The sequence below is a fragment of the Cryptomeria japonica genome, chromosome 2, assembly GCF_030272615.1.
Source record: "Cryptomeria japonica chromosome 2, Sugi_1.0, whole genome shotgun sequence".
Taxonomy (NCBI): Eukaryota; Viridiplantae; Streptophyta; class Pinopsida; order Cupressales; family Cupressaceae; genus Cryptomeria; species Cryptomeria japonica.
In genome coordinates, this window is record NC_081406.1 from 571025603 (window position 1) to 571047464 (window position 21862).

The window sequence follows — 21862 nt, forward strand, 5'->3', positions numbered from 1 at the left end:
AGATAAAAAAATATTATAAAATTACTTTATGAAATAAAATGTTTTTCTAGAAGTTACGAGGAGGTTAAATTAGATTCTTCTAGAAGATGCAAATGGGTTTTTAAAAGGGGATATTGGCAAGTCATTTGACAATTAATTCTTGACTTGATATATTTTTAGAATTGTTTTTTGAAGAACTTGTGATGTAGAACCAAAAAAAACCCTTAGATCTTTGGTAGTTTGAGAAAAACCTAATTCTATCCCTTCAGTGGACTTTATTGAGTGAAATTTATACTCTTTGAAGACAAATTTTTGAAATATTAATTTAATTTTCTGAATAAAAGAAAGAAAGAAAGAAGAAAAAGAATACTTAATAAATAAATTAAATATTATCAAAGTGGGTTGAATGGTCGACTATTAGCATTATTTGTATATTCTCATTTTTTGGCCGATTAATATCTGGCAGAATCAGAAATAGGTAGTGGTTACTGGCACCTGAAGGTCCGCAGAAAAATTCGAATTGAACAATGTTGTCTGGACGCCCTCCAACAAGGAATCGATTTATCATTATATGTTTGCCGTGAAGATAATTAGGGCGACATTTTGATGCATATCGAAGCTCTTTTGTGAAAGGTAGCGTGGCAATGGAGGACAGCTTTGGCGTTTAAAAATTAAAATTATCACAGTGGAATTGGTGGATGTATGCTGGCCGACGTCCATGGTTCTGAGCAGATTGGAGTAGAGGCTGAATGTATCAGGACTCTAGCGTGGGGAAGAATGATCAAGGCGCAGCTCTGTACAGTCAGTTTATGATAGGAAGACAAATTAATACCTTCCCCCAAGATTTCAGCTCATTTCCCAGGCGTGAACTTACAGATTTGTAAGGTTAGATTGTACTATTTATAAACTGTCTCTGATATCTGCAATTTATGCTGAGAATCCTATATTGTTTCCACATTTCCATAGAATAAGAAAACAAAATCTTGCTTCAGTCTCTAATTAACTTCTGTTATTATTACTGCTGCATTTTCCTATTCAAATCTGTCCCGTGCACACCTGAACATTAAAACATCAAAACTGAATATAAAAATTTGTATAAGTAGTTCATATAGGCCCTCAACTCATCTCCCATTTGTTCATTCATCATTTTGTTTTGAGAAGGGTTGTCACTTGCTGCAAGTTTCCTTTCTCCTCTCTCCGATGTCCTTTGAGCTCTTGGCTAAGTTGCATCAACTGTCTTTTGTCCCTCAGGCTGGCAGGAATGATGCTTTGATACCGATTGTAATGTCTCCAAATTGACCTATACCTGTTTTGGCCCAAAATTAACAATTCCAACAATATAATTCACTTTACCAATAGCATTCTAAAATTAACCCATTTAAAGTTATTGAGTTTGAGAGTTAATGAACAATCAACATCATATGAAATGATAAATAAAGTTACTACTAGATCCTAAACCCTAGCTTATTCCCCATAACCAACCATAGTAGAGTTTGGAGAGGAAAACCACGTTTGGGTGCCCAGAGACTGTTCAACCCAATTAAGCCGAAGAGTGCGAAGCATCCAACTAAGACAACTCGCCCTTGGCCCACAAATGGTATGAACATCCAACTAAGACAATTCCATCCACTTGGGGTGGCCTACTCAATTCCAGGAACCAGTCAATTGTATCTCCCTAACATATTTCCTTCCATTCCGTGTATGATTGCTTGTGGGAACAAGGAATAGATAAATTTATTAATTACAAAAACATAATAGATTGACAAAACTTATTATTATCTCGGTCAAAGATATATTAAAGAGTATAGATACATAATAACATTTATCCACATTGCATACCAAATACTTTGTTAATTCACAAGTCTGCTGTTTGCCTGAATGTAGATAACTTATATCAATCTGATCTGCTGCTTACACTCAGTGTATGAGAAATCCTGCTCCTGTTCAATGCTTTCCTCCAAATGAAGCTTCTCCTTAAATATCCTTAAAGGAAGATGAATAGACACCTCCCTTACCCTTTCACCGAACATTATGTCTTCTCTAAGGTAATCACTGCCTCTTACCAATTAACCCCATGCCTCTTCACCTCACGTGGCCTTTGGAAACCAATCTTGTTAAGTGGATTGTTAACTCACAAGTTGCCGATTAGAGAAGGGACTCTATTGTGTAGTGATCGGCTTAGGAAAATAGAAATGGCGAAGTCTTATCAATAAGGCCATTGTCTGCTTATTGACACCCAGCAATAGTTTATTATTTTACTGTCTCTGGGTACGGTGGAGATGCATCATGGCGGGGCATGACAGATGATTAAGTCTTTTGGTACTTTTCCTATTTTGCCCATTTTTTGCCTTTTTAGAGCATAGAGGCTTTTTGATAATTGGGCTTTTTGAAGGAAATGAGAAATTCCATAGGGGAGACTTATGCAGTTCTCAATTGGCAACCCTTTTTATATGTCAATCATATCTGCTTTCATCGGTTCATCTCTGCTTTTATGGTTCTTGTATGTGCACTAATCAACTGTGAGAAAACTATGCATTAACTCCGACAATAATGTATAGATGATCTAAAGTCCTAGTACCTATGGGTTTGGTTCTTGTTTAAGATACGCATATAAGAAAACTTAATGGATTTTTGAACCCATTTTTGTTGCCATATCATTGCATTGTTGCACATTATGCCTCGTTGCTATGGAAACAACGTGGGAATTGGACAAACTAGACGATGATTATATGGTGACATGCATAAGATGAAATTGTTGTACACCCCAATGATCATGTCATCTTTTTGGGCAAGGAAGTGCGAATGCCACAAGTATTTCAAATATAAGTTGGTTCGGCTCAACCTATGCTTGAATAAAGAGTTATATAGCTATGCAATAGGGAGTTTATTTAGCAACAAGCTCACCTAAAACAAAGTGGTGCACAATGTCCATCAAACCTTGCTGAGCATCAATGCCTTTTGAAGCTTAGGCGAGAATGCCCTTGATTCCCAGACCAAATGTGTAGGAATTGAAACTAGTGGTTTCGAGTCTAGAAAAAGAAGCAACACAATGAGAATCTATAGAGGCTGAGGCAAATATTCTGCAAAAGTATAGGTACCTTTTCTTTTACTTGAGGAGGTGAAGCTTTAAACTAAGGCATTGTTGAGAACCATTTGAAGAAGTGTAATAGGTGTGATGTGTGGAGTGTGAATGACTAGAGATCTCACAAAGTAAAAGCATGGTAGCACTTTTGTTCAAATTTGATGAATGGGTTGCCCAATTAATGATTTTCTTGAAGCTGAACACATTTTGCAGCTCTACAGTGAGTACATTGAAAAGCTAGACAAGAGGAAGCTCCGACATCCAACTCCCAATGCCTACAATGTTGAGTCAGAATATGATTTAGATGGGAGTGAAATGGTGTAGCAGGCTATAGAAGAAGCACAAAAGTAATAGCAAATTTTGAAGTCCAACAAGCTGTTGGGATAAAAGAACTCCTTTGTGCACATAAAGAAAGACGTGGCTTTGGAGTGCAGTTGTTTGGAAGGTTGGTTTTAACAGAGTTTGGGTTGGCAAGCTTGACCAAAGAATAGTTGAAACACTTCAAGCTGATACCACCCCTAGAAGACATGAAAAGGCTAGATTGAGAAGCACTTACCATGTGGCTTTGAAATTCCCTACGGAAACTCATTGTTTCACATTCATCTAAAGCACCCAACATCCCCACCTCCCAAGGTTCCAAAAGAAGTTCTCTCATTGCAGTTAATTCTAGCAAGCGAGGAGGTTTCGAAAGAAGTGTTGCTACTTGTTACCAAATAGACTGAGATCAAAGGGTTGCAAGTGCAAGAAGATATCAGATTGATTGACCTTGAACCTTAACTAGAGTGCAAGAGAACTGGAAGAAAAAGGTGCTCCACACAGTTTGATGTGTCCCTATCAAATATTGGAAGACAATTGAGATCCAAATGGTGGCACAAGGGAGCCTTGAGTGAAGTTGTTGTATCTTTGGGAATATTTAAACTATAGGGGAAGTGCTTCAGTCGAACCGTAACACGAATAAGTCCACTCAACTGAGGGCTTTGATGAGGAGGAAATTGCATTGCAACTAAAAGGAACATAGGTAGGTACAAAAGTCCCTTCTCCTTTCCTTGTACGCTCCATAAATATTGTTTCAAATCTTGTACATTCTCCTTTCTATTCTCATATCTTTGTGCATTACACCCTGAGCTTGACCTTAGTGTTTCCTCTATTGAGTTTGCTTGTGTTACTATTGAAATTGAACAAATTATAGGTCAAAAAAATCTCTCCTCGTTTCGCTTAAACAATGGAGGCCATTACTATTGTGTAAACCACCATCCCTCCTATTCGTCCTTCTCCATGTTCGGATCTACCTCTTACAAATTCCTCCTTGCATAAAGCAATGTTTCTGGAGCCTCCTGTTGCATCTTCCCTGCTTATTGTTAATTATGACAATTTTTCTTCCACTGTGAATGCTTCACTCCTCCCTTTCCTTTTGTTTTAACTATGGAGATCGGTGAAATGCTTTTCGTGGGCATGACGATAGCAATAGCCTTTGAGCATTCTCCTCTTCTCTTCCCATCATCCTTTTTGTTTTCTGCTTTCATTCATTTTAACCCAAATATTGTCCCTTACTCCCTTGTTCTTCCTTGTCCTCTGCCTTATTTCTGCCTTCCTTTTAATTCCACATCCCTTAAGTTGAGTTTTTTTCTATTCTAGCAAATCATAGAGTAGTTCTAGAGACTCCAACAAGAAGCCTCTTAGTTTTTAACAACACTCTAGTTCCAGCCATTGCAGACAATCACACACTAGTTTAGAACAATATTCTATCCTCTTAGTTGAAGCATGCATCATGGGAGCATTTTTCCTAGAGTCCAAAGACTATTGAAACAAATGCAGCTAGAATATTGGTTTGTGGGTTTTGCCTTAGTTCATTTTCCATATGACAACATGGTCAAGGTCCACCAAAAAGTTAACAAAATTTTACTTTTCGAAGTGGACCTAACTAAGAAGAGAATTGCAAAAAGTGCCTGTTGATGATTTATAGCTTCAGTCGGATAAAATTAAATGTTAAATTGGCCTTAAGGCCTTCAACATTTAATAATATATATCATTATGTTATTTATTATTATTATTGTTAAATTGATTAGATAATAATAATTATTACTATATTTAATTAATAACATTATTATGTAACTAAGTAAATATAACATAAATAACATTAATATTAATATAAATTTATTAAGTAAATTCATGAAGCAAGTCTTTTTAAATCCGTGTTATTAAAGGTAATGTGGAGGGGCACGAATGGCCCCGTGGTCCCACATAGGGTCGTGACCCTATATGGTCCCACGGAGTCATTCAAATACCCGTGGGTATCCACATGGATGAGGACAAGCAGAAAGGGAACAAAAGCGGAGGACAGTGAGGACAGCGTAGGACAGTGCAGGGTACAAAGTACTGCGACTGCGACAACAACACTAAACCTGCAGACCAATAAGACATTATCACAGGAGTAAACATCAACATGGTATCAGAGCCAAGTTTCCTTCTATAAAGCCTAACCGCCTGAAGGAAGATCCGATTAAGACCCGATTGATATCTCCTTGAAAGTTTTTATTTTAAAATGACGAATGGAATCAGATTCAAAGACAGACTTGAAGGTGCCTCAAACTATGATTCATGGAAACTACGAATGATGTTGGTACTAAGGAAGAATGAGTTAAAAACAATAATAGAGAATCCTTCTAAACCTGATGGAAAAGACGAACAGAGTCAGTGGGAAAAGAACAATATTAAAGCAATGGAGTTATTAGTAGATGGAGTAAAGAGTCATCTACTACCTATCATTACAAGGTTAGATTCTGCATATGACATGTTCAAAGCCTTGAAAGACATGTTTGAGATTAACAACACGAGCAGAATACTCACACTTAAAAATCAACTTTCTAATATTAAAATGAGTAAAGAAGAGACTATCACTTCATATTTTATGAGGATAACAGAATCAATGAACTAGCTCTCATCAATTGGTCACATTTATGATAATAAGGAGCTAACTATGATAACTCTAAATGGGCTCCCTATCTCATGGGAAAACTTTAGACAAGGAGTTGCTCAATCCAAAGTTCCCAAATTTGATAGACTAAAAGCTGACTGCATTCAAGAAGAGTGTAACCTAATATCAAGAGGAATCATGAAACCCGTTGATGAAGATGTTCAAGTTCTAGTCTCTAGTTTGAAAAGGAAAAAGGACAAAAAGACATATGGTAATCGATCATTCAAGAAGCCTAGAGACTTCCCTAAAGTACAATGTTTCATATGTGACGAATATGGCCACATTGCAAGAACTTGTCCTCTCAAACTTAAACTACAAGCTTCCCTTGCTGAAGTCAGAAATTCAGACGTATGTTCAGAAAAATATGTTCTCTAGAAGAAACTCAAGATACCTTGTGATTGAGAGGGAGCTTACTAATAAAGATTGAGCACTTCTGAGGTAAAATTGTAAATATTGATTATTATTATTAATGCTAATAATTATTTTATGGGCCTTGTGTAAATCATAAGGAAGTGACGACTTCCAAATGATTTCCACTTGTATTTTTTGAGGTTATTGGAAGGTGACGATCTTACAATAACTCAAGATTGTGGATAGAATTGCCGACTGAGGCAATCCACACAAGAGCTTGTGGATAGAATCGCCGACAGAGGCAATCCACACAAGAGCTCATGGATAGAATCGTCGACAGAGACAATCCACGTAAGGGCTTGTGGATAGAATCGCCGACTGAGGCAATCCACGTGAGAGCTCATGGATAGAATTGCCGACAGAGGCAATCCACACAAGAGCTTGTGGATAGAATCGCCGACAGAGGCAATCCACACAAGAGCTTATGGATAGAATCGCTGACAAAGGCAATCCACTCAAGAGTTTGTGAATAGAATCGCTGACAGAGGCAATTCACATCTTGAAACTATGGTCCCAAGATAAGCATCATACGATTTATGAATATTGCTCCCAATATCTTTTATCCTCCCTAGCTAAGAGGGAGTGTTGATGATTTATAGCTTCAGTCGGATAAAATTAAATGTTAAATTGGCCTTAAGGCCTTCAACATTTAATAATATATATCATTATGTTATTTATTATTATTATTGTTAAATTGATTAGATAATAATAATTATTACTATATTTAATTAATAACATTATTATGTAACTAAGTAAATATAACATAAATAACATTAATATTAATATAAATTTATTAAGTAAATTCATGAAGCAAGTCTTATTAAATCCATGTTATTAAAGGTAATGTGGAGGGGCACGAATGGCCCCGTGGTCCCACATAGGGTTGTGACCCTATGTGGTCCCACAGAGTCATTCAAATACTCGTGGGTATCCACATGGATGAGGACAAGCAGAAAGGGAACAAAAGCGGAGGACAGTGAGGACAACGTAGGACAGTGCAGGGTACAAAGTACTGCGACTGCGACAACAACACTAAACTTGCAGACCAATAAGACATTATCACAGGAGTAAACATCAACAGTGCCTTCTATCTTAACAAACTCACACATCATATGAAGGATGAATGGAGTACATCAAAGGCACATAAAGGGTAGTCGGACATGGCTCAAAGAGAAATCAAGAATCTTCAAGCAAAAGAGCAAGTCCTTAAGAGCCACTTCTTCGCACAACAAGCCTTTATGGAAGAAAACTAGAAGTGTGCCATGTTGCATGAAGCAAATATCTCATTAGAGGTAAAACTAGAGGTGCCAGAAAGAGAATAAAAGAATTGGAGATTGTAGTAGATACATCTTAGCTGATTGATAATCTCCTTTTATCCTTTTAGGACCGAATAAACACTGTTGCTAGGATCTGATTTGGGATGGTCTCCTTTTTCGAGGACCTCAAGGAAAGAATTACAACATTGACTGGCATTCTTTTTGTCGTGAAGGCAACACTCTCAAATAAGTTGGTAGAAACCAAATTTTTGGTTCAATAGCTATAGTCTTTACCACAACTAGTACTAGAACATGAAGGTGTCAAGGGTAGTCATGAGGTGGCTACACTAATCTTTAAGTCCTGAAGTATGTAAAACAATTTGAAATATGTTAGAGGGCAGTGGCCCTCAGAAAGGAACACAAGCAAGAAATGTAGGCCATATTTGAATGTTTGATCGAGAAAGTTCCTTCTTTGTGGGTTGTGGATGATGTTCCATCATTTGCCAAAGCCTATCAACAAGTCTTAGCTATGGAGGTAAAAACTTTGACTACGAGGCTATGTGCATGTCGGAAATTCTTATAGGGAATCCTCACAACATGCTATTTCTTCGGTTGTCTTAAAGAAAGGCTTAGAATGTAGATAAAGATCCAAAAGATAACCTAAACCCAGGGCACCCACTAAGAGATCTCAAAGAGAGATTCCAGGTGTGAATCTTGTAAGTCCAAGTTGGGTTAGCTTGATGAACGGAAGAAGTCTTATTTGGTTTGCTAATAGTCATGGTTCAATAAGTCACACCATGTAACTAAAATCAAGAGACCTACGGATAAATAAATGATGCAATTGGTTCTTTGGTAGCACCTGCTCATCAAGTAGCAAGAATATGGTGATGGAAGGTGCTGTTGGAAGACATTTGTTTGTATGCCAGGGCAGAGGATTAGGCATTGGTACCTACAGTGTAATGGGAGTTCTAGGAACCTTTGCAAGCTCATCATTTTGTACGAGGGAGAATGATTTCTATTCACAACTCCTCGATGATGTCTGGCTAGATCCTAGGGCATGTGAATTTCTGGGGACATAATGACACAAAGTGACTGATATTTGGTTTCATAAGTTTTCTTTAATGTTTTTGTATGTTAAAATTAAGGAAGTTTTGCTATACTTCATAACTAATATGTGTAATAAAGCAATTTTTTCCTAAATGGATGTAACTAAATGCATGCAATATTGAGATGCAAATTAACTATATGACCTTTTGTATCTTCTTTTGCACTAGTGTAGTTTATTTAACTTTTACGATTTCAAATGGAACAAAGTAATTGAAACAAGAGAGAGCAAACAAATTTTTTGATTAACAAAATGGTAAGACGATAACACTCAATGCAATCTAGTTTTGTTATGTGATTTTAAATGCTTATGATAGTAATATACAAACAATGATTCAATTCCCAATGATTTAACAATGTTTAACAATGTACAAATGCTCAAGGGAAATTAAAATCAGAATCGTATGTTACTATTGTGTAGATCTGAGATATAAATCAGCAAGTAGGAGTGTTTATTTTATGCTCACAATAATGCTTGAATGTTTTTTAAATATATGGCAACGTAAAGCAATGTTTTGTAAATATCTAAAGGCTGTCCAGGCATGTAATCGAACATACAAACTAAAGCAGTCACTGGCTAGGAGGGACCTCAAAGAGATCAGTCCAGACCGGTCAGCAAGAGTAAACACAACAGAAACACAGGGACATGATGGAGGCAATGCATAATAGATTGAATTATATCATGAAAATTGTTTACAACCAACCGGTAACAACCGGGTTACAAAAACCGGCTCACATGCTTGCTAAAACATGCTCAAAATATAGAACAAGGTCACAACCGGGACCTCCAATCTTAAGATCTATCTTCTATGCTCAGTCTAACTCTTTATTACATTCTAATGCTCTATTACAATGATTTATACGATCCAAGGGGATCCGATCGGCCCAAAAAGGATCAAAACCCGAAGAACAAGACCTAACGTGCAAAACCAACAAGGTCGACTTCCGCCAAAGAAATTCCTTCAGAAAATCCAAAGGATGAAGTGTAGATCACGGGAAAAGTTCAGCCACACACGAAGGAACATCGGAATCAACGCTTAGGGCTCCGCAAGCTACAGAAGGGATCCGGTAGATTACCAATGCAAATAGGTCCAAGCAATCGGTAATAGAAAACTATCTCGGAAACCGGTAGCGATAAGTTGCCGGAAAATGATCCAAATGCTCCACGGTTTGGAAATAAGGAAGATGATTAGGTCTTCAAGTAAAATCCAACTCCACAGGTTCTGGTGAGCCAAATACGGGACACACAAAAAAAATGCTGAAACTGCAAACAAAAAGGAAATATTTTTGGTTGATGCAAGATTGCTATGAATCGGGGATGGTCTTGCATCAGACATCCGGGGTTGTTGAAAAAAAGTGAGTCTCTCACTTTGATGGGGTCAGAGGAAAACCAAGGCGTCTACCTCTGCTTGAGAAATCCAAGATGAATCTTCAACTGGTTTGTCCTTCCACTTCACAAGATACTCCTTATACTGACTGCTCCGGGTACTACGCTCAATCCTACTGTCCAAAATGTCTTCAATCTGATCCGGTTCCTTTCGGGGCAACTGTTTCTCCAAGTTTGCAATACTGACCGGATCACTAATCACCAATCTAAATCTTTATTCTAATTTCTACTTCTTCTATACTCATTTGCCCCTTGAATCTCTCCTTCCCTCTAGGGTTATTCGACTGTCTTCTTCTCATCTTCTCCTCAGCCTTCAAAGCATACTGGTAAGCTTCTTCAACTGTGGAAACCCTCTACGTACTCATCTCATCTTGAATGTTAAATGCAATTCCATTTATGTACCTCGCCACCTTTTCTCTATCCATCTCTCTATGTCCAGATCTTATCATCACCTTGTAGAATTCCTCAGTATACTCTTTCACAGTCATGTTTCTCTGTTTCAGGTTCTGCAACTTCTTGAACAGTTCCAACTCACTACTTATTCCGACCTCTGTCCTCCAAAATGAATCTAAACTTTCCCTTTATACCAACTCGATCAAGTCGGCCAAAGACCAACCGGCTCATGATGAAACGTACAAACGATAACATGTTGGCCCAAATCACCAAGAACATCTTCAAATGCATAAAACTTCACGTGGTCCTTTGGGAACATTGGACAAGGCCCAAAGCAACATCGCTCAACGATCTGCAAGTTACGGAAACCACTCGCAACCCGATTCCTCTTCGTTCCATACACTGCAAAACCAACCGGTAAGAGCACACCAATACCGAGCCAATACCGAGATCGATGTCTCACCGGGAACAAATCCAACCGGTAAGAGCACACCAATACTGGGCCAATACAGGGATCAATGTCTCACTAGGATCAAATCCAAGGTACCGGTTTGAACTACTCTGGTGCTCCTGCATCAGACTCTCGGGGTTAATTGAAAGGTGAGTCCCATCACTTGATCTGGTTCGACGATCTGTCAGTAGGTACTTGCAACTGCCTCAAGGGTTCGACGGTCTGACTACAGCTTCTGGTTGCCTCTCCTCGGCGATCTACCTGTCCACCTTGCAGCCTGCCTCGGTTCGGCGATCTGAACAAGTCTACAAGCTGCCTCAACTTCCTTTCCAAGCAACGGGTACATAACCAGGTCTTCTTCGATCAACAGGTTCACAAACCAGCTCTGATATCACTTAAAGCAGTCACCGGCTAGGAGGGACCCCAAAGAGATCAGTCCAAACTGGTCAGCAAGAGTAAACACAATGGAAACACAGGGAGATGATGGAGGCAATGCAGAACAGATTGAATTATATCATGAAAACTGTTTACAACCAACTGGTAACAACCGGGTTACATAAATCAGCTCACAGGCCTGCTAAAACATGCTTAAAATACAAAACAAGTCACAACCGGGACCTCCAATCTTAAGAGCTATCTTCTATGCTCAGTCTAACTCTTTATTACATTCTAATGCTCTATTACAATGATTTATACGATCCAAGGGGATCCGGTCGGCCCAAAAAGGGATCAAAACCCGAAGAAAAAAACCTAACGTGCAAAACCAACAAGGTCGGCCTCTGCCAAAGAAATTCCTCCGGAAAATCCAAAGGATGAAGTGTAGATCATGCGAAAAGGTTGGCTACACGCTAAGGAACATCAGAATCAATGCTTAGGGCTGTGCAAGCTACGAAAGGGATCTGGTAGATCACCAATGCAAATAGGTCCAGGCAACCGGTAATAGAAAACTGTCTCGGAAACCGGTAGCGATAACTTGCTGGAAAATGATCCAAATGCTCCACGGTTTGGAAATAAGGAAGATGATCAGGTCTTCAAGTAAAATCCAACTCCACAGGTTTCGGTGAGCCAAATCCGGGACACACAGAAATAAATGCTGAAACTGCAAACAGAAAGCAAAACAAAAAAGGAAATATTTTTGGTTGATGCAAGATTGCTATGAACCGGGGATGCTCCTTTATCACAAACATTAATAAGTAGCAATGGACAACAATCTGTAAGCCTTAGAAGGCTATAAATGTGTATGATCAGTGAGCAACAGACCTTGGGAAGCAACCAACCAATGGCCTAGTGAAGCACAAGTACCCATACAGATTTAGCAATGTGTTTCAATGGATCGCAAGCTCGTTTGAGGCTGTCCAAATGCAGGGACAGCAGAAAGATATTCCTTAGAAGGCTGCAAAAATTTGCCATAAAATGATTCACAAATTCTCAGAGGTTGTCACAGACTCACAACTGCATGACAGCAATATAAGAGCTGTTTGGAGACCTTAGTAGGTCTGATCAGTGAAAGGGAGGCCTAGAATTGATGATTCCAGCTAATAGGGGAAGAGCAGAGTGCCCAGATGTGCAATGCAGACCTTTAGAAAGGTCTGAGATTGAATGGAGGAGCCTAGAGACGCTTTAAAAGTTTACTGCAACAAAAAGACAAACAATGACAAACATAAAACACATACATAATATAACATGTATCTAAGGAACAAGAGAAAAACTAACTATAAACTAATACAATTTAATTTAAACAAAACTAACAACAATTCTAACAAACACACTAACTACAAAATTAAGAAAACAATAAATCCAACTTGTATACTGTGTGTGCACAGAATCAGAGGTGATTGATGCAAAATTGTGAACGACAGTTCCGAGGAAAGATTCCAAAGTTTTGCAATTCACTTGCAACTGGTTGCCACTTCAGTTTGAGTATGGGCAAATCCTATAGAGGAGTAGAAGCGAGCTGCATGGGGCCTGTTGGAGTTTAGAAGGAACGGGATGCAGTTTTGGTAGAGCTTCAATAGCAGTAATGGCTAATGGATTAGCAGAGCACTGACTGAAAAGGCTCAAAGATACGAAATCAAGAAGAGGACCCCCAAGAATGAAACAAAAATGGTTTAAGAAGGACAAGAGGTCAAGAATTAGGCAGCTATAAGAGGCCAAAAGCAGGAGGTGTTACATCTTGAAAGAGGGAGACAGATTGTTCAAAATTCTTTTCTTTTTCTTATATATCATACAAAACTGCCAGTATAATAGATTCTTCCCCATCATACAAAATTGGTGGTTTTAGCAGACATGAAATTGTTGGTGTGGTTGTGAAAAATAGCCATTGTGATTTTACAACCGTTGTGTGATAAAAGAAGTGATTTTGTCAAAGTAGGTGAAACCAAGAAATTCGAGATGAGGAGAAATTGAGAAAAGGCCAACTAAGACATGGGGTTTGGAAACATGCTAAAGGCGACTGTAAGGGTGACCGAGAGGCATGATAGTCTAGGGAAGATTGGTGATTGATCCATCTCATAGGTGCTCTAGAAGGCGCTTTTTGGAGTATTGTACCATCATATGACTAGATTGTTGGCTCATTGCAACTTGGTGCAAAAATGGGTGTATACTTATTTACCCTTGGAATAGGTGTGTTGCAAAATTGGGCAGTCGTCATCTTTTGAAAATAAATGTGGAAGAGGGATGAGGGGTGAGGGTTGTGGGCTCTTGTACTTGTGGCAACACGTGGTTATTGCCCCACTATCAACCTGCAAAATAAAAAGGGAACAAGATCATGGTAGCATAATGGAAAACTAGTTAAATCAAATATTACTAGGAGGGACAAACTCATCATGTTTGTGGGGTTGGCAGATTAGTACCATGTGCATGCCTCTCTAGCTCTAGCTCTTGCAAAAAACGAGAAATAGACTCAAACATAGCCACATTACAAATATTGGCAAAATCCCTGGAGAAAGGGATAGGATTTACCATTCATGTGGTGTCTGGGAGGTACTTATCCCATGTTGTTGGGTAATTATGTCATATTGTAATTAGAAATTTAGAACGTTACGTGTGTTACGGGTCGGTGGTTATGTGACGCTTGTCGGCAGTTGGCACCAGACAACCTACACTGACACCTATATATATGTACTTGGTTTCCTATTTCGTGGAGATGTTGTGGAAGAAAGTTATGTTTTGAATTTACTGGCATTTGGCATTAATGAATACATACATCTGAGTTCTTCTGTTTACTTGCATTGCTGTATACTGTCATATTTTCTAAATTTCTGTACTGTTATGCACTGTTGAACACACACGCCTCTCGGGGGAGAACACCCCATTGATCATTGGGCATCTATAAAAGGGATTTAATTTGACAAAAGTACCATAAACAATTGTAATGTCCCCAAATTGAGGTATACCTGATTTTTACCCAATGTAACAAGTCCACAACATAATTTGTTTACAAATAGTATTCTATAATTAAAACATATAAAAGCTACTGAACTTTTAAAGTAAATAAGAAATTAAATAGCATCACATACTTGGATCTAATCTATAGCTTCATTTCCACTAATCAACCATAGTAGGGGTTGGAGAGGAGAGCACGATAGGGTGCCCAAAACATTTGCCGCAACTAAGCCCAAGGGCGTGATATAACACCCCTTGGCCCACAAGTGGCAGGGACTCTTGTCCATTCAACATGGGGTGGCCTATTTAGATGGGGAACCTGTCTCTGGCCTCCCAATCGTGTCTCCTTCCTAACCCATACATGATTGCTTTTATTCTTTGGTTTCACTTCCAACAACCAACCATTGTAGGGATTGGAGAGAAAAGCACGATAGGGTACACCGCAACTAAGCCCAGTTGTGTGATATAATATCCCTTGGCCCACAAGTGACAGGAACTCTTGTCCATCCAGCATTGTGTGGCCTCCTTAGATGGGGAACCCATCTTTGCCCTCCCAATCATGTTTCTTTACTAACCTCTTCATGATTGTTTGTAGGAGAATAAGTAGATTAAATAAATAATTAAAGAATCTAGATAGATTAGCAATTCTCATCTTTAATTATATCAAAAATAAATAAGAGATTATATGTTAAACAATATCATCACATTGCATACCACAACACGTGCTAGATCCAAGACTACTGTATACTGAAAGCAGATCGCTTATATTCAAATCTGATCACCTTCGATGCCTTTCTCCAAATGAAGTTCTGCCATTTATAGCCTTTAAGAGGAACAGAGACACAACTCTTACCAAGAGTCTATTACTTCATAAAGAGGTGTCCTTTCATGATCAGTGGCTGTCTCTTCCCTCAATCACAGCTGCTTGGAAACGGTTTGGTTTATATATCATTCTTTATTCTACACAAATCGCCGCTTTGACAATGCTGATCCTTGTTGTAATATTCAGATTGGGGGTGTATATATTTTATTCCTATATTGTCTTATTCGTTCTATATTGTCTTTTCCTCCTTAGGGTCGGGGCATGACACTGATGATAATAAATCAGATTTTTGTTTTTTATTGGTTATTCCCTGATTTCCCATCAATTCTTATTTCATTCTTTTATTATTCTATTTTCCCTTCTGGATTTCTTATTCATTTAATGTTTCAGATTTATTATCCATCCTTTCCCTCCATCATTCAATGCCCTCTACAATTTGCTGCTTCCTCCCTTTTATACCCCTGATGGTGGAAAGGTGGTGCCTTTTTATTTCTGAAGGGATGCCCCTTTCAACGGCTGTCTTTTCATTACACCCACCGCCTTTTGATAATCATCACTTACTGCTGGGGCATGACACTTTCTTAAAACGTTTTCTTTATTCTTTTGCCTTTAATATATTTTGTCTTCTACTATATTTTGTCTTCTAGTGTCTTTTGTGTTCTAGCGTGGCTTAGCAGTTTGTCTTATTTGGCAAAAACATTTAACCTTTTTTTTTTTCCTTTAGGATTCTATGGGAGACGTATGAGAGGGGTTGGCTAAGGGATGTTGCTTAATTTCTTTCAAATTTTAGGGACATTACAACAATAGAAAGAGAACCATCCCGAGAGCTAAATATGGCATGCCCAATCAAAAGCATTGTAAAGAAGAAAGGTAAGCCAGAGACCTATAGGTCATGCAAAGAAAAGGCTAAAACTAGCAGATGGAACAAAAGATAATTGAAAATGAGAGCAAGGCACAAAAGAGAAGGGTGACAAGTGAATGGAGAAAGCAGTTGTAAAAAACAAACCTAACTACCGAATGAAAGGAAAAGCCAACAACAAAAACTATTCCTAGTGGAAAGCCAAAAACACAAGAGGAAGAACAAAAAAGGGAATGGTAACAAACTAACTGCTAACTCATGCCAAAAAGAAGGGTCCATTCAAAACAAGAACCCAAACGAAAGGGGAAGACAAGTGCAAAATCTTCAAAGCTAAACAATTGCCAAGTGGAAGATGTTTTGAGGGACATCTTCAACTTATAGATTAGCTCTAGCCTTAGATTCATGACAGTCTATACTTATAGTGGCTGTGGTCAATAAGGAGCACATTTCTATAATTGCCATCATCTCATAGATAAACCCTAGCCTTAGATCTATTATAGTCTATAGTGACTATGGTCGATTAGAAATGCATTTTTATCTTTTCCATCAACCCACATATTAAGCGTAGCCTTAGATATATAATAGTCTATAGTGATTGTGGTTGATAAGGAATGCATTTCTATCTTTGCCATCAAGTTTTCTCTTTTCTTACTTTTGTTCATTTTTCTCTTCCTTTTGATTTTGATTTTGATTTTACTTTGCTTTTTGTATCATGACCCACTAAGCTTAGCTCTACACAACCAAGAGGATGCAAAGGCTCATCAACAAAGGGTAGACTAGGTGGGTAATGACGCTTTATCTCCCTATTGTTGCACCCATGCAACTAGGTAGGTGCAAGAGCTTATTGTTGCCAGCTGGCAACGACCCTGGATTGAACTAACTGTGAGTCAAGCTGATCGTTTGCGCTCGACCGACCCCTAAGATATGATATGTCTGAATCCATCTATATCTATTGCTAGATAGGGCGACATATAGAATAGAGTGGATTGATCAGAAAAAAGAACCGGTGTTTGGTTTGGATGGATGAATATGCATGGACGATTGGTTGGTTGCCCCATAGATAGAGATGGCTTACATATATAAAGGACAAAGAAGGCAAGAAAGGTGGATATATAGCTTTGTGACTTAAATGACTTTTTATGACACTTCTTTTGTCAACATAGCTCAGCAATAGGCTCACTCTTTGGGGCCCTACTCTAGATGAGGTATAAATGGGAGGGTCCGCCAATAAGCCTCTAGGGTAAACAAGTGAGATCAGATATGATGGGAGAAATGAGAAAAATACAAGCATGGACTGTTCATGAAGCTCCTACCTAGTAAGGTAATGCATATAGATAAGGCTAAAGGGTAGGTGATAACAACAATGTGTGATATGGAAGGAATGAAGTCTATGAACAATGCAATTAGATCCTCAAGAATGCTATGAGTAAGAAACCAAATTATGATATGGAAATATGAGATACTATGCTAGCATAAAATGCTAGATGCATGACTATGATAGTCTAGATGTGATACCTTTTTAGATGGAAGTTATTTATAGTTTCAGCAAACTCTTTGCCTTCTAGTGTGTATAAGTGAAAGGTGCATTATTTAGATCTTCTATGATGCGGTATGACCCTAACTAAGTATGTCATAGCTTCCTTCAACAAGTTGACATACCATTGATGAGTATTGGTCCATTGGATGGTGTTGTGATGTTTTCACACATCGCCCCATTGCAAATGGGGACCCCCACTTTTTTTTGCTTTCTAGGATAGTGGTAGAGTCTTTGCTATTAGCCTTTGTGTTGAAGAGGTGTGGTTTCTCAAAGTGGCCAGGAGCTAATCAGTCAGGTTTGTCTCTTTAGGATGAAGTGAAATTAGTCAGTTGTCAAAGCTTAGGTAATGAATGATTATATGATGATCATTCCATTTGGATCATCATCATTGGCTTGTGAGATGTGAGATGTGAGATGAGGTGTCTTGGGGCGAAATTTGACCAAGTATAGGAAAATTTCCTTTGCTCTTCAATGGCACTGACAGTGACTTCCTTTGCTCTTTAATGGCATTGACAGTCACTTCCTTTGCCCTTCCTTGGCATTGACAGTCACTTCCTTTGGCCTGATAGAAGCAATATGTGAGATGAAGTGATGTGAGATGAGGTATCAATTCAAACAAGATAAGCAAGGCAGTTTGAGAGGTGAATCCCTTGGATGAAATTTCAGTAAGTATAAATTCAAGAGGTCTGATTGCACTTTATGGAGAAGCAAGTCGCTTGGGCAAAATTTGGCTCAGAATAGGAAAATTTCCTTTGCCCTCTTGGAAGAGCGACCTCACTTCCTTTGCTCTCTTGGAGGAGCGACCTCACTTCCTTTGCCCTCTTGGAAGAGCCACCTCACTTACATTGCCCTCTTAAAGGAGCGACCTCACTTCCTTTGCTACTTGAGAAGCCCGATATGACTTCCTTTGCATTCCAATAAGTCCGAAATGTCCTAGCTCTTCATGAACTGTGGTTTAATGCCTTTGTTAAGCAATGATTTTGATCCTTCAACCAGCGATCAGGCCTAATAGACATTTTTCTCAACATCCAAGAGGTCTGATGTAGATGCAAGGAGCCCGTTTGAAGATGAGTTGATAAGCTTAGGTGAAAGGAGGAAGAAACCTTAAGCATCTCTTATGCTTCACCTTATATACTACCTTGCCTTTGCTCATTGACATGGCATTAAATTGGTGAAAAGGGACAAATTAATGAAGAATTTGATGAGAGCAAGCTGGAGATGGCGAGTTTAATACACTTCCATTGCCCTCTTAGAGGAGCGATCCGACTTCCTTTGCCCCCTTGGAGGAGCGGCACCTCTTCCTTTGCCCATGCATAACCCCGACCTGCCTTCCTTTGCTCATCAAAAGGTCCGATTGAATAAGTATTATTGGCGCCGAGGGTTTGAATCTAAATGGAAATGTTAAAATACAAACAAGTCAGCCTACAATGTAAAAAGACATAACCCTCACATTAACACCTATATAGAGGAAGTCTTCTATCTCAATTAAGGCATTATTCAAGCAATCATTTTCAATGATTCTGATCCAAACTCCAGGCAAAGTGAATCCCATATTGAGGCAAAGTGAAAGGTATTAGGTGCAGTGATTTTGATCATTCTATTGATCAAAATTCACCCAAAGCATTAGAATTTTGATTGAGAAGGGTTTTGAACCCAATTTGGGAGGATTTTCAATCCACCTTGAAGTGAAAAGGGCAAATTTTCCACATATGATCAGACCTGTAGCAAACACAAATCAGACAAAAACAGAGCATATAAGGGATGAAAGATAGGTACAAATTAAAAATGAATTATATATTTGATGCCTTCTTGTTTATTTTGCAGGTAACTAAAGAAAAATCGGGAGGAAGTCTGATTATAGGAGGATCAGAAGAACACTTCAAAGAAAGATTTCATCACCTAAGTGAAGGCAAGGGATCAGCAGCATGATGAAGATTCAATAAATAAAGAGAAACTTTGCAATGACAACATCATGGCAAAGGTGAATTTAGGATAAGGAGAACAACAATGCGGGCACAAAGATCAGCATGTTCTAGGCTAGCATGTGGAAGCACAATACCTTCAAAGTTTTCGTTCCATCATGGTGACATGAAGAGGTCAGATCCCTGAAGTGTAAAGGAGAGATCATACAATTATCTCAGGGCAAGATAAGCAAGCAAAGATAGAGGATTAGCTTGAACGACACGATATAATTTGGAAACACGCCTTCGTCATCATCACTACTGAAGTTTGAAATGTTGAGTATCAAGAGATATTGCTCAATATTCATTCATGATGATGAATCAAATCTACAAGTACAAATTGAGGTGTCATCTTAGTCGTAATTCCACCAATCGGAAGGTTCCTTATCAATATGTCCAGATTCAATGAACCAATCTCATCCATGGAGGCACAAACTCCAATGTACCTACCCTCACTATCTATTGGTCAAATATTCAAGATAAGACATGTGTCCAAATATTGTAATTATTTCATTGGCTAAGAAGAGTTTATTGTAACAAACCCTAATTAGGGTTTTGTTGATATGTTTTTCATGCACATGCGAACACAGAATAAAATACCAAGGTATCTTATCCTCTCTTGAACAAAGTTTCCCCGAATGCTGAAGATTTCGCCTAAGGTTCAATCGAGGCAACTCCAAGGTTCTAATATGTAGGTTCTCTATGTGTGGATAAGCTCTTGTGGTATGATGTGATTTTGCTGGAATCACAAGGGGACTTACGTTTGATTGCCCGAGCGTTTAATCTACTGGAACTCAAGTCTTATTTACTAGATGGAAGATAAAGAAATGACTGAAGATACAGGGTTTGGAGAATCTAATCTAAGGCCTAGAATGCAAGAAGATAAATGAACGACTAGGTGGAGTCCTATTGGGCTAGGTCTCACCATCAAACTGAACAATTCAACACTAGCTCAGTGCGATCTTCTAAGGGAATTTTGAAGATGTTCAAATTGTTACACCACAAGACACTGATCACCATTCAAGTTAATGCATGAACAATAGACGTGTAACAACTCGAGATTAAGCTTATTTTATGCCAGTTGACCACGCAGGGCGCCTTACAATTAGCAAGAGGCTAGTGGTTTGGACTAGGCGGATTCCATGCGAGTGCATTCAGTAACTTCCTTCATTCAATCTAATTAACCATCCTCTAAAATGAAGATTCAACAAGAGACCATGCATATTGCAAAGAAACGACACATTTCACCACAACTTCAATGAAAATGGAGTTCATTTACAATCAAGGCAACAATTCCTCGCCTTCTCCTCCTAATCTACTCTAATTGCTATTCTATTTTTATTGACTATTCACTATTGGCTAATCTCTAACTATTCACTCTTCTCTATTAGCTAACTATTAACCTTTACAAATGAAGAGCCAGAGCCATATATAGGGAGCCCTTTACAATTCAATGGCTCTGATTGATTTACAATCAATGGCTAGGATTACAAGATGAAAACCCTAATTAGGGTTTGTTACAACAAAACTCCCTTAGCCAATGAGAAAATTACATTTCATAAGCATGGACCAATAGATGTCAGGGGTAGGTTCCTCGAAATTTGTGCCATCACTGGTGAGTTAGGTACATTGAATCTGGACATGCTGAGGTGGAGCTATCTGACTGGAGGAACAGTGACTGGGATGCCACCTTGTCTGGCGTTTGTGCCTTGGTTGATCTTCTTCTATCCTTGATGTACTTGATGGATGGCGTACCTACATGACTCTTTTGTGTTCGATGAGGCCTCTTCATGGTCGAGTCACTCCTTCTCTAGTAGCTCATCTTGCTTAGAAATGTTTACAAGATCCTTCTTCTCTGTCATCCTGTGGTTTCTCTATGTGGTAGAATGAGGTCTTTGAGGATAGCCTGGTCCCATCGCTTTCAATTCCTTGAACACTTGAAGTCCTTCAACTTAGTAGCATCTTGAGTCCTCTCTCATGCATTTGAAGTGTCCTTAATGATGATGAAACTCAACGAGGTCGCCCTTGTCTTGACCCGATCTTCCTTCTAGCCTGACCTTCTTGATCTACAAAGAAAACAAAACATGATTAAGAATACATGATATATATTCATTCTAACATGATATTTCTCACCTTAAATCATCAACAAGAAGGCATTAGAATGAAATTCGCTCAGGATCCTCTCCAGGGACAGGCCCTATAGTGAAATTCGCTCTGGACCCTTTGGAAGGGTCAGGAGCGAAATTGGACAAAGTTGCTCA

General features: G+C 38.7%; 1 protein-coding gene across 3 annotated transcripts in view; it reads left to right on the top strand.

Moving 5' to 3' along the window:
- The first annotated feature begins 409 nt into the window (after nucleotides 1-409).
- Nucleotides 410-21862, top strand: part of LOC131043546 (ubiquitin-like-conjugating enzyme ATG10) — a 49258-nt gene continuing 27805 nt past the window's right edge. The window contains exon 1 of one of the 3 annotated variants that reach the window (XM_057976760.2): nucleotides 410-864. The gene's annotated coding sequence lies outside the window, so the exon portion shown is untranslated. The remainder of the gene's footprint in view (nucleotides 865-21862) is intronic. The other 2 variants (XM_057976762.2, XM_057976759.2) reach the window with 2 other exon arrangements.